The sequence below is a fragment of the Staurois parvus genome, unplaced genomic scaffold (assembly GCF_062004578.1).
Source record: "Staurois parvus isolate SC_StPar_1 unplaced genomic scaffold, SC_StPar_1.0 ptg000387l, whole genome shotgun sequence".
Lineage (NCBI taxonomy): Eukaryota > Metazoa > Chordata > Amphibia > Anura > Ranidae > Staurois > Staurois parvus.
The window spans coordinates 3659430-3671909 of NW_028318183.1; positions in this window are offsets into that span (position 1 = coordinate 3659430).

The following is a 12480-nucleotide window of genomic DNA, read 5'->3' on the forward strand; positions in this document are numbered from 1 at the left end:
AGACTATTTCTCGCACCCCCCTGAAACAAGGCCATCCTAGAATGGTTTAAAACTAACTAACATTCAGTCCAGGGGTAGAAGTGGCTTGGAGACATATAATCCATTTGGTCCAGAATAAGAAAACGAATCTTTGAAAATTTGCCCCCATGTATATGTTTAACATGACGTCCCAATGGTAAATCGGGATTAGCTGTTTTCATACTGGCAATATTTCGGTAGGCCCTTTTCCAAAATTCAAGTTTAGTTTTCCCCACATAGAAGCCCCCACATTCACATGTTAGAAGGTACACAACTCCTTCAGTTTTGCAATTATCGAAGTGCTGGGATTTGTATCCCTGACCGTTAGGTAAAATATTATCTTTGTGGGTGTTAATATATTGGCAATAGGGTGACCTCCACATTTAAATGTTCCTAGGTTTTTGCAAGGATCTTTTCTCGCATTCCCCCAGAACGCACTGTGCACTAAGTGGTTGCTGATGGATTTAGCTCAGCGATATGTGTTCATGGGGGTCTCTGAAATATGGGGACTAAGGGTGGGGTCAATCTATAAAAGATGCCAGTATTTCTAAAGGATCTTTCTTATCGATCTATGTTGTTTTGTGTATTGCTTTCAAGGTCCTACCTTTTCCCAGAGGTTATGTTATTCCATGTGCTACAGCTCTGTGTATACGCTCGTGACTCTTCTGGTATCTGACTCGGCTTGTGACTAAGACCATTCTCTGTGTTTTCCTTCGATCTGACCTTCCGTTGCTGAACCCGGCCCGTGACCTGTGATTCTCTGTCTACTGTTCTGTACCGTTTTGTCCCGTTGTTGTCGACCCGGCTTGCCTGACTACGCTATTGTCATTCTCACCAGCTACACGCCATTGGCGGCGGCCATTACCGCAGCTGGGGTGTCTCGGGGGCCGCGACCTGGTTCCTGGCTGCGTCAAGTCCATCCCCACCATCAGGGGCCCTGGTGAAGGGCATCCTGGGACTTAGACTCCGCGCCCTGAGGGACTTCGGTCTGTTGGTGGTGGTTGTCGTCAGCCAGTGCGTTACCCTGCCACTAGGCCTACCTGTCCGTTCCACAGCCCTGCCCTGACAATTGCGTGATAATGCCCACACCCTTTCGTTCTTCCTTGTGTTTGTTAGGGAATAGGAGATCATGTCTGGACTGCAACTCAGTGGCACACACACTCTGCTAAAAGCTTTATGGATCTTATACGCTGAACTGCAGGACTTTGGTAGAATGTTGCTAATTGGGGGACTGCATTTTTCCCTGAAGTGCTGGCATGTGGGTGGAGGTACAGTATATAAATGAAGAAGGAGAGAGAGAGGGGGAGAGAGAGAGATATGTTTTGCATTTTGCAGGTAGGGGGGCATGCAAGCCGCTATTTGTGGCCTTGGCTGTCACGCCGGCACCCGGTGATCGAGGAAGATTATCGACAGAGGGATAGAAGTGTAAGTAAACAATACAGATATCTCCCCTGTCAGCTCCTGCACACTGCTATGCATGGCTTTGCATAGCAGAGCCATGCATTGCAGTGTGGTTACAGTGAAGCACTTACACACAGCACACAGTAAAACAGCACACAGTTAACCCTTTGATCGCCCCACATGTTAACCCCTTCCTGCCCAGTGCCATTAGTACAGTGTCAGTGCTTTTTATAGCACTGATCACTGTGTTGGTGTCACTGGAGATGTCAGTGACACCAAGTCAGTTCCCCCCCCCCAGTGTCAGAATGCCCGCCGCAGTCCCGCTATAAGTCGCTGATCGCCGCCATTACTAGTAAAAATAAAATAAAAAATCCCAGGATATATACATCCATTTGTAAATGCTAAAATTTTCACGCAAACCAATTAATTTACACGTACTGGGTTTTCTTTTAGCAAAATCATAGCAGAATACATTTTGGCGTAAATTTATGATGAAATTTGATTTTTTAAAATTTTTTACTAGATATGTTTTATAGCAGAAAGTAAAAAATATTGTTTTTTTTTCTCAAAATTGTCAGTCTTTTTTTTTTTATAGCGCCAAAAAATAAAGCCCGCACAGGCGATCAAATACTACCAAAAGAAAGCTCTATTCATAGGGAAATAAAGACATACATTTCATTTGGGTGCAGTGTTGTATGATTGGTCAATTGTCAGTTACAATAACGCAGCTCCATAATGCAAAAAAATGACCTGGTCAGGAAGAGGGGTAAATCCTCTGGAGGGCAAGTGCTTAACCATTGGCCTACCATCTTACAGAAACATCTACCAACATTGTCATTAGTTACTGCAGCCCAGAGAGGAGTTGCTCTATGCCAGCAAGTGATTCTGCTAACTTCTGACACCTTTTTGCCTAAAGTTTTCAACCTGCTTAGTGCATTAACCACTTGCCCTCCTGAGGATTTACCCTCCTTCCTGACCAGGCCTTTTTTTACACAGCTTTTACTTTCTGACTGCCTATCACATTTCTTGAGGTGCTAAAATACCAGGACAGTACAAACACCCCCAAATGACCCCTTTTCAGAAAGTAGACACCCTAAGCTATCTGCTGAGAGGCATATTGAGTCCATGGAAGATTATTTTTTTTCCCACAAGTTTTTGGAAAATTACATACATTTATTTATTTTTACACAAAGTTGTAATTTAAATGATATATTTCTCGCACAAGCCATGGGTATATGTGGAATTACACCCTGAAATACATTCTCCTACTTCTACTGAGTATGGGGATACCACATGTGTGAGACTTTTTGGGAGCCTAGCCACATACAGGAGTCTGAAATCCAATGAGCACTTTTAAAGCCTGAAGGTGCGTAACTTCCTCATTTCACTTCCTCACTACCTATCACAGTTTCAGAGGCCCTGAAATGTCAGGATGGCATCAAACCCCCCAAATGACCCCTTTTTGGAAAGTAGACACCCTAAGGAATTTAAAAAGAGGCATGGTGAGTATTTTGCAGATCTAATTTTTTCTCACAAGGTTTTGAAATATATAAAAAAGAAAAGAAAAAATATGTTTTTGTTTTCTTTCTTCATTTTCCAAAAACTTGTGGTAACAACGAGAGAATAAAATACTCACCATGCTTCTTATCAAATTCCTTGGGGTGTCTATTTTCCAAAAAGGGGTCATGGGGGGGGGGGAGGGGTTGGTGCTATCCTCGCATTTCAGGGCCTCCGAAACTGTGACTGGTAGTCAGGAAATGTAATGAGGAAATAAAGCCCTTTAAAAGCCAGAAGGTGCTTATTGGATTTCGGGTCCTGTACTTAGCTAGACTGCCAAAACGTCTCTCAAATGTGGTACCCCCATACTCAGGAGAAGTAGCAGAATGCATATTGGGGTGTAATTCCACTTATACCCATGGCATGTGTGAGCAATAAATCATTTAAGTGACAATTTTGTGTAAAAACAAAATGTATTTATTTTCTTGTCATTTTCCAAAAACTTGTGGTAAAAAAATAAATTCTTCTATTGACTCAACATGCAAATAGTTTGGGGTGTCTACTTTCCAAAAAGGGGTCATTTTAGTGGGTGGGGGCATTTCATGCTCAGCATTAGAAGTTTACACACATCACTCACTCTTCTAACCACCTTTTCTGACACTTTTTGTTCACATGAAAAAAATCAGTATTTTTTGCTAGGAAATTACTTTAAACCCCTTAACATTATATATTTTTTTAAAGCAGACACCCTAGTGAATAATATGGTGGGTGCTGCAATTTTTTATGTTACATAATACTCATGCAGCGATTTTTCAAACACAATTTGTTTTTTAAAAAATACACTTTTATTTACTTTTAATGTACAAAAACACAATACAGTATATTAGCCAATTATTTGGTAAAATATAAAAGATGATGGTATGTAGAGGAAATAGATACCAAACATGACATGCTTTAAAACTGTGCATGCTCTGTGCAATGGCAACAAACTGCATACATTTTTAATATCCATAGGCAACTCTTTAAAAGCCTTTACAAGCTACCATTTTAGATTTACAGAGGAAGTCTAGTGCTAGCATTACTGTCCCTGATCTGACATTCACGGCGATACCTCATATGCATAGTGCAGCTGCTGTTTACATACTTGCATGGGGGCAAAGCTTGAGAACGCAGGTGCGCGCGCATGGGAAGGGGTGGGGTAAGGGTGCTTTTTTATTTTTGTTATTTTGAATTTTTTTATTATTTTTACACAGTCCCTTTCATTTTTTTTATCACTTTTAATGCTTTTACAACAATATCCCCTGGAACTTCAATAGGCATTGTCATATATTCTTTTTTTAGAAATCTGGGATCTACCAGACTCTAGATATTTCCTCTGCCCTTATATTATCTAATCAAACCAAGATTGGTGTGATCAGATGTCTCCCAGTTTACAAATGTTTATATCCTTCGAAACTGAAGTTATGAAATACTCGTAGCTTCCGATTTCTTAGACTATAGAGACTATAGAGAAGTTTGGCACCATTCCAGTCTCCAATCAGCTCTATGGTCAGCTGGCAGAAACACCGTCTACATTCTCAGGTTCCCTTGATTGCACGGGACTGCTGAGAAGGCCGTGGAAGGAGGGGGGGGACAATCCTGCAGCTAATTAGTCCAGTGATTTACCAGTATGTCGCTGGTCCTTGTTTGGTATATATGCTATGTTCTTTTTTTTTATGCAGCCTGTGAGTTGAATGAAAAAAAGAGAAGAAATCTCTGCCAGAAAAAGTGTGTGGTATGCCCACCATTAGAATATACTGCCCTGCATCCACCCAGTTCCGTGGGCTGAACGAAAAAAAAGAACCTAACAGATTCCTCTATACACATCGGTCGATGTGGATGAAGAAATCTCTGCCCAAAAAATGTTTTTAAAATATATACCGAAGCATAGGGCCATCCACCCACTGGCCACCCCAGGCCCCCCTGCTTCGGCATATATGCTCTTTTTTAACTGCGGATGAAAAATCTCATCCAACAGCACTGCACTCACCTACTTATGTATATTCTGAGAGGAAGACCCTGTTGCTGTCAAAATAAACAGGTTGGTGCTGCAGCTGAATGGCATTCCTGCAAAGAAAACAGCAGTAGTTAACAATAACACAGTAACTCAATAAAACAATTTTTTTATTGAAATATGTGCCCAAAAATGTTATAAAATATATATGCCAAAGCATAGGGGCCATCCACCCACTGGCCACCTCAGGCCCCCATGCTTCGGCATATATGCTCTTTTTTAACTGCGGATGAAAAATCTCATCCAACAGCGCTGCACACACCTACTTATGTATATTCTAAAAGCAAGTTCCTGTTGCTGTCAGAATAAACAGGTCAGTGCTGCAGCTGAATGGCATTCCTGCAAAGAAAACAGCAATGATTAACAATAAAACAGTAAAATTGTAACAGTAGAACAGTAACAACAATGACAACAGCAAAAAAAAAACTACAACTGTTTTTGGTTTTTAACATTTTTCATTTTTTTTTTGTACTTGTACTTTTTATTTTTTATGGGTTTTTTTAGTTTTTTTTTAACCACTTCCCGTTCGGCCCATGTATATAAACGGCCGAATGGGAACAGTGCAGGGGTGGGATGCCGGCCAATCAGCAATCACATGAATAGTAGTAAGCAAGATGTCACTTCTGACATCATTGCTTACTGCTAGTGAAATCTGTGAATGATCACAAAGGGCACATGGTACAAGGCTATTCATAACAGCCTTGTACCATGTGACAAGCTGTGACCAATCACAGCTCGCACGGTATTTCTCAGTGGCTGTAAGAATGCAGCCAGAGAGAAAGAGAAATGATTGCTTTTACAGCCTTTATGGGTGTAAAAGTAATCAGTGTAAAAAAAATAAATAAATCTTCATCACCCACCACAAGTAGTACAGTGTCACTATGGTGACACTGTACTGCTAGAGTGACAGTATGTTAAAAAGAAAAAAAAACATAAATAATAATATAAAAAAATAAACTAAAAATGTAAAAAAAAAAATAAAAAAAATATAATTTTTAGTTATAAACTAATTTGGGTTATTTTTTTTTTACTAAAAAGATGACTGAATAAATTTTGGCCAAGATTTATGAAGAAAGATTATTTATTTGCAATATTTTGTAAGAAAAACACTTTTTTTCAAAATGTTTGGATTTTTTCATTTATATAGCAAAAAATAAAAATCCCAGTGGTGAATAAATACCACCAAAATAAAGTTTTATCTGTCTCAAAAAATGCAAAAAACTTCATATGGGTAGTGTTGCATGACCGCGCAATTGTCATTCATAGTGTGACAGTGCTGAAAGCTGAAAATTGGCCTGGACAGGAAGGGGGTAAAAGTGTCCGGACTTGAAGTGGTTAACTTGAATTTAACAAGATTGTAGGGTCTCTCAAAATGCGACTACCTAACATCTTTCGAAACCCTGTGCAAATATGTAATAAATATTTATAGTACTTGTGAGATACTATGGTGTATTTTAAAAAAATTATATAAATTATTATTCCAATAAACAATGTTTTTGTGGTTAGCTTACACCCTCCACATACTCATTTTAATGTGTTACTCTAATAGATATATTATATAAAGTTGTGTCACGCTCCAGTACTATTCCCAATTATGATATGTGAAAATAATAATCTTAATATAAATTATAAATGATTATACTGATAATAAATTATTAATGAAAATATTAATCCTTAGACTATATAGAGTGCTTAAAGTGACAGAAAATTTAAATTCTTATTCAAAAGTGACAATCAAAAAATTCATAATAAAATTGCAAACTTGGAAAAAACTTAATAGAATTAAATGCACATAAGTCCACTTAGTGATGGTGTTGAAATATCCAATAATTCTTCTCCTTTATGTGCTCACCTTAAAGTTTTGACCAAACAGTTAAGTCAGGTAAAAACAACTTGCGTCCTATATATGGACTCATGGGTATTTTTCAGACTGTATCTGTATATCAGATGGATGGATGGATAGATGGGTGTAGTGGTGTAATTTTTCCACTGAGGGTCTCGCTGTCCTCCAAACCACTGTAAAGCTGAATCAGGATGCATAGGTGGATATCTCCCTCTTTCCTCCAGGGGGTCTCTCCAAATCCTGCTTTTCCTCTCCTTATTACTCCATGTGTATGTGACATGCAACCAGAGAAATCAAATAGTGCTTTATCCTTTTTAAAACATTTATTTTTGATTCAAATATTATTGCACTCACATACTGTATTCTGTTGTATGCTGCACAGGTACACGTCACTGTGGACTTCTTTCTGACTCTGATTTGTGGGGCCTGTATACCAAGGGTTAACGTAGGCAATGAGCGTTGTGTCATCCTATTGAATCCCCCAGATGAAGCCACGTGACCCGATGGCATAACGCGTAGGGGAGGCGCTCTGACGTCACGACATTAAAGGAGAAATACATGGAGATTACTGGCAGAGAGGAAACACACACAGAGGATAACAAATTTTTACCAAAAGTGTTTATAGATGTTTTAATATGTGAGAGGTAAGCATAGGGTGATCCCACTAATGCTGAATTTTTGGGGACACTACTTTAATGTAAACGCTGGTATAGTGTTGATCTGATCAAAGATATTGATCCGTTCAGACACTATGCCAGCAATGGAGGTTTATTGTGTATGTGAGCGTATTCCTGGCAATTAAGGAGTTAAATGTGATGACTGGTGTAACAATGGGCAATCTAATGCTATCTGGGATGGAAGCTAACTGACGATAATGCTATCTGAAGGCGACACTAGTACAGTGATCAGCAAAAAAAATGTATACTGTACTAATGACACTGGTGACAGGGCAGTGAAGGGGTTAACAGGGGGGGGCGATCAAGGGGTTAAATGTGTCCTAAAATGTTCTACCCATGTGCAAGTGTGCCAAACCGTGCTGTGTGTGTCTATGGAGCAAGCCCACAGTTGTGCCACCATAGGAAGCAGCTTCTTATGGTGGCAAATGGTGGCTATGTATGGTGGCAGATCAGAAAGAGAAGAAGAAGGACCCCAGAAGAGGAGGTTCGGAGCTGCTCTGTGAAATATTATTGCACAGAGCAGATAAGTATAAACCTGTTTGTTATTTACATTTTTTTTCAAAAAAGCTTTTACAATCACTTTAACTCTGAGAGTGAAAGAAAAAAAAATGTCACCAGAATAGGAATAGAGGGGAAGTTTTCCAGTGGGGACAATAGCTCTGGTTACAAGCAGAGATTCCCTCACTTTGGACGCATTTCCCGTCACGCCTTGTTCTGGCTATAGGGCAGGATGTAAAGGGAAATCTCCCCAATGGGACACAGATGGCAAAAATAAAACTGTCAGGGATTACAGGCCTCCTGTTCTCTATCCAAAACAGGAAAAAAAAGTTTCGCCTTTAGTTCTACTTTAAACGTAGTACAACCCTTAAAGAAAATTGAGTAATCTAGGTGGAGTTGACTATACTATTTTTGCAATTTATGAAACCAGAAAAAGTGGAGTCAATACATAATTTATTGTCCAACTCTTTTATATTCAAAAGTAAGCTTCCAAATAAAAATTAGGTTAATTCCCCAGCAATATATATCTCCCCAGAATTGATGGTGTGCTTCTGTCATATTTATTTTTTATTGCTGAAGAAGGAAAAAAAAAAGATAATTTATACATTTAAATAACAAATAATAACGATTATAGTATTAGCAGAGCTGTAATGCCAACAATAAAAAGCTTTGAGAAAAAACTTTATATGGAACAATTGGATTGGTATCAAATCTAATCAAATTACCGTTTTGATCTATTGCCTTGTAAAATCCAGTCAGGTAAGGACAATATTATAATGGAGTAATGCTGTGATGTAATGACACCTATAGATGACAAGACATTATTTTTAATGAACCTCAGCAGTTTAATTAGTTACAAAATACAATTATATCTTTTTATTCTTGCTTGCTGCTTTTTCCTAGAAGACCACAGCTAGATACCAAATAGAAGACATCCCCTGCAGGACTTTTGTTTTTATCTAGCTACTCTCTAAGGCTGATCCTTTACGAAAAAGAGATGTTGATTCTAACGCTCTTCTCATTACCACAGTGATATTTTCCCAGGTGCATGAAATGCAGACAGACTGTCCCATTCATGAATGTATTGGAAATGGCATTGTAAAACAGAAAATTGTTCCCCTATACAATAGGTAAGGATCTGCTTATAGGCTTGGAAATCCTTACAAAATATTTTTTTTTTCCTCAACAAAACTGTCTGAACTCCAGCCAAAAAGTACCACCAGGATAGGAAGGGAGTGGAAATGTTTCCAATAGGTATATCATAAGGCCTTCTGAGACTCATTCCATCACACATCCCAAAAATAAGAGGATTATTCTTAATTCAGGGAATTGGGTTGAGTCATGTAAATAACTGCTTTTTTCCCCTTTTGGCCAGTTGCACATCCAGGACTGCTGGTGTAAAATGCAAATATAGCCTAATAACATAGAGCTGTTTATTCAAAACTACATACAAAACTACAACTCTGTGGTACAGGGCATATTCAAACCCCTGAGAACGAAAAAAGTAAATCATGAAATCACAGCACACAAAAACGTGTGCTAGGGTACAGAAATGGCCAAACTTCTAAAGAGGAAGGGTCCCGAAGCCTGAATTCTCTGGGTCAAAGGGCTGACAGGGGCAAGGTACTCCATGGTCTACTCAAGGCGAAGCCAGGTGGATCCCGCTCCTTAGGGACTTGTCAAAGATGCTCCTCCAAGTACTTGGTGAGGGCTCTCCCAAACAGACAGCCCCCTTCTTTGGATGGGGAGAGGGAAAAGACCTGAAGGCTACAGACCCTTCCCCCTGACACACAGGTGCAGTATAAGTGCCTGTGAATAAATAGGGAAATTAAAGAGTGTGCTATGTGCAGTAGACACAGCAAGCCTTTCCACCTATATAACAATTGTTCTAAGCTGGCCAACAGGCCCACTGAAGAGGGTGTGCAGGAAAAGCATAAAGTGACATGACCAAGTCCCAGTGAAAAAGTCAATGGTGTGCAACTGCCCCAGGTGTTTTTTTCTGGCACCCCTAGGATGCCAATAGCAGGGGACACATCACTGGGAGCTCCCTGCACCTGTTTTCATAGCTGTTTCAGGCTATTTGGCCATCATCAGTGCAGTGTATGGAAATAACAGGTTCTATGAAGTAGGACTTGGGACCAAGTGAACAGTATAACCAAACAGGTTATGTCTAAATTGACCTTAGTATGTGTATGAATGAATGTGAGTTAGGGACCTTAGATTGTATGCCCCTTGAGGGATTGTACTGATGTGAATGTACAATATACAGTTGCAAGAAAAAGTATGTGAACCCCTTGGGATTACGTGGAGTTTTGCATGAATTGGGCATAAAATGTGCTCTGAACGTCATCTAAGCCACAACAATAGAAGAACACAGTCTGCTGAACATAATACTACACAAACATTAGATGTTGCCATGGTTTAATTGCACATAACATGTAAACATTCACAGTGCAGGGAGGAAAAAGTATGTGAGGTCCTAGCTTAATGACTTCTCCCAGAGCTAATTGGAGCCAGGAGTGAGCCAACCTTGACTCCAATCAGTGTGATGATATTGGATGTGTTGCTGACAGCTGTCCTGCCCTTAAAAAACACACACCTGTTTTGGGTTTACTGGTTTCAAGAAGCACTGTCTGATGTGAACCATGCCTCACAGAAAAGAGCTCTCAGAAGACCTACGATCAAGAATTCTTGACTTGCATGAAGCTGGAAAGGGTTACAAAAGTATCTCCAAAAGCCTTGATGTTCATGTGTCCATGGTAAGACAGACTGTCTACAAATGGAGAAAGTTTAGCACTGTTGCTACTCTCCCTAGGCGTGGTCGTCCTGTAAAAATGACTGCAAGAGCACAGCGCAGAATGCTGCATGAGGTAAAGAAGAATCCCAGAGTGTCAGCTCAAGACTTACAGAAATCTCTGGCACATGCTAACATTTTTGTTGACACATCTACAATAAGGAAAACATTAAACAAGAATGGAGTACATGGGAGGACACCACGGAGGAAGCCATTGCTGTCCAAAAAGAATATTGCAGCACGTTTGAAGTTTGCAAAAGAGCACCTGGATGTTCCACAGCACTACTGGCAAAATATACTGTGGACAGATGAAACCAAGATTGAGTTGTTTGGGAAGAACACTCAACACTATGTGTGGAGAAAAAAAGGCACAGCACACCAACATCAAAACCTCATCCCCACTGTAAAACATGGCGGAGGGAGCATCATGGTTTGGGGCTGCTTTGCTGCCTCAGGGCCTGGACGGATTGTTGTCATTGATGGGAAAATGAATTCCAGAGTTTATCAAGACATTTTGCAGGAAAACGTACGACCATCTGTCCGCCAACTGAAGCTCCGCAGAGGATGGGTGATGCAACAGGACAATGACCCAAAGCAGACAAGTAATTCAACAAAACAATGGCTGCAACAGCACAGAATACGCCTTCTGGAGTGACCCAGTCAGAATCCTGACCTCAACCCGATTGAACTGCTGTGGCATGACCTTAACAGAGCGATTCACACCAGACATCCCAAGAATATTGCTACACTGAAACAGTTTTGTGAAGAGGAGTGGTCCAAAATGACTCCAGATCGTTGTGCAGGTCTGATCTGCAACTACAGGAAACGTTTGGTTGAGGTCATTGCTGCCAAAGGAGGGTCAACCAGTTATTAAGTCCAAAGGTTCACATACGTTTTCCTCCCTGCACTGTGAATGTTTACATGTTATGTGCAATTAAACCATGGCAACATCTAATGTTTGTGTAGTATTATGTTCAGCAGACTGTGTTCTTCTATTGTTGTGACTTAGATGACGTTCAGAGCACATTTTATGCCCAATTCATGCAAAACTCCACGTAATCCCAAGGGGTTCACATACTTTTTCTTGCAACTGTATATATGTAAAGCGCTGTATAAATTGACGGCGCTATATAAGTACCTGAAATAAATAAATAAATGGTGAGAAGAGATTAAAACAATCAATAAGTCCTCCAATTAAATCAATGCATTAGCATAGTAAGGCCTTCCTAAAACAAAAAGTATTCACATATCTCAATGCATCACATTTCCCATGTGAACACCTTCTGCCTTAACATTCCTCCATCCACACAAATGAGATGGATGCAGTAATCCCCCCCTTCCGGGGCATTCTATTCTGACATTGGCACTTGTGGCTGTCAGAATACACTGATCCATTGCTGCCGCTGATCAAAAACATTTTCCAACATGACCCTCTAGACAGAAGTCGATCAAATTATCAATTTGGGATCAAGGGGCCCCTGTGTCCTTTCCCAAACTCAAAAAAGCCTATGAAAAGGGTACCTGGGGCATCTCATGGGGCCCCCTACTGACCCCAGGCCCTCGGGCAGTGCCCTAGTTTCCAAATGGTCAGTCCGCCCCTGGTCAGGACAGTAATACACACTGATTTATTATTGGCTGGTCCCTGCTGAACCAGCTGAATGTCAGTCAGTGTATGGACAGCTTTATTGTGCTAATGCTC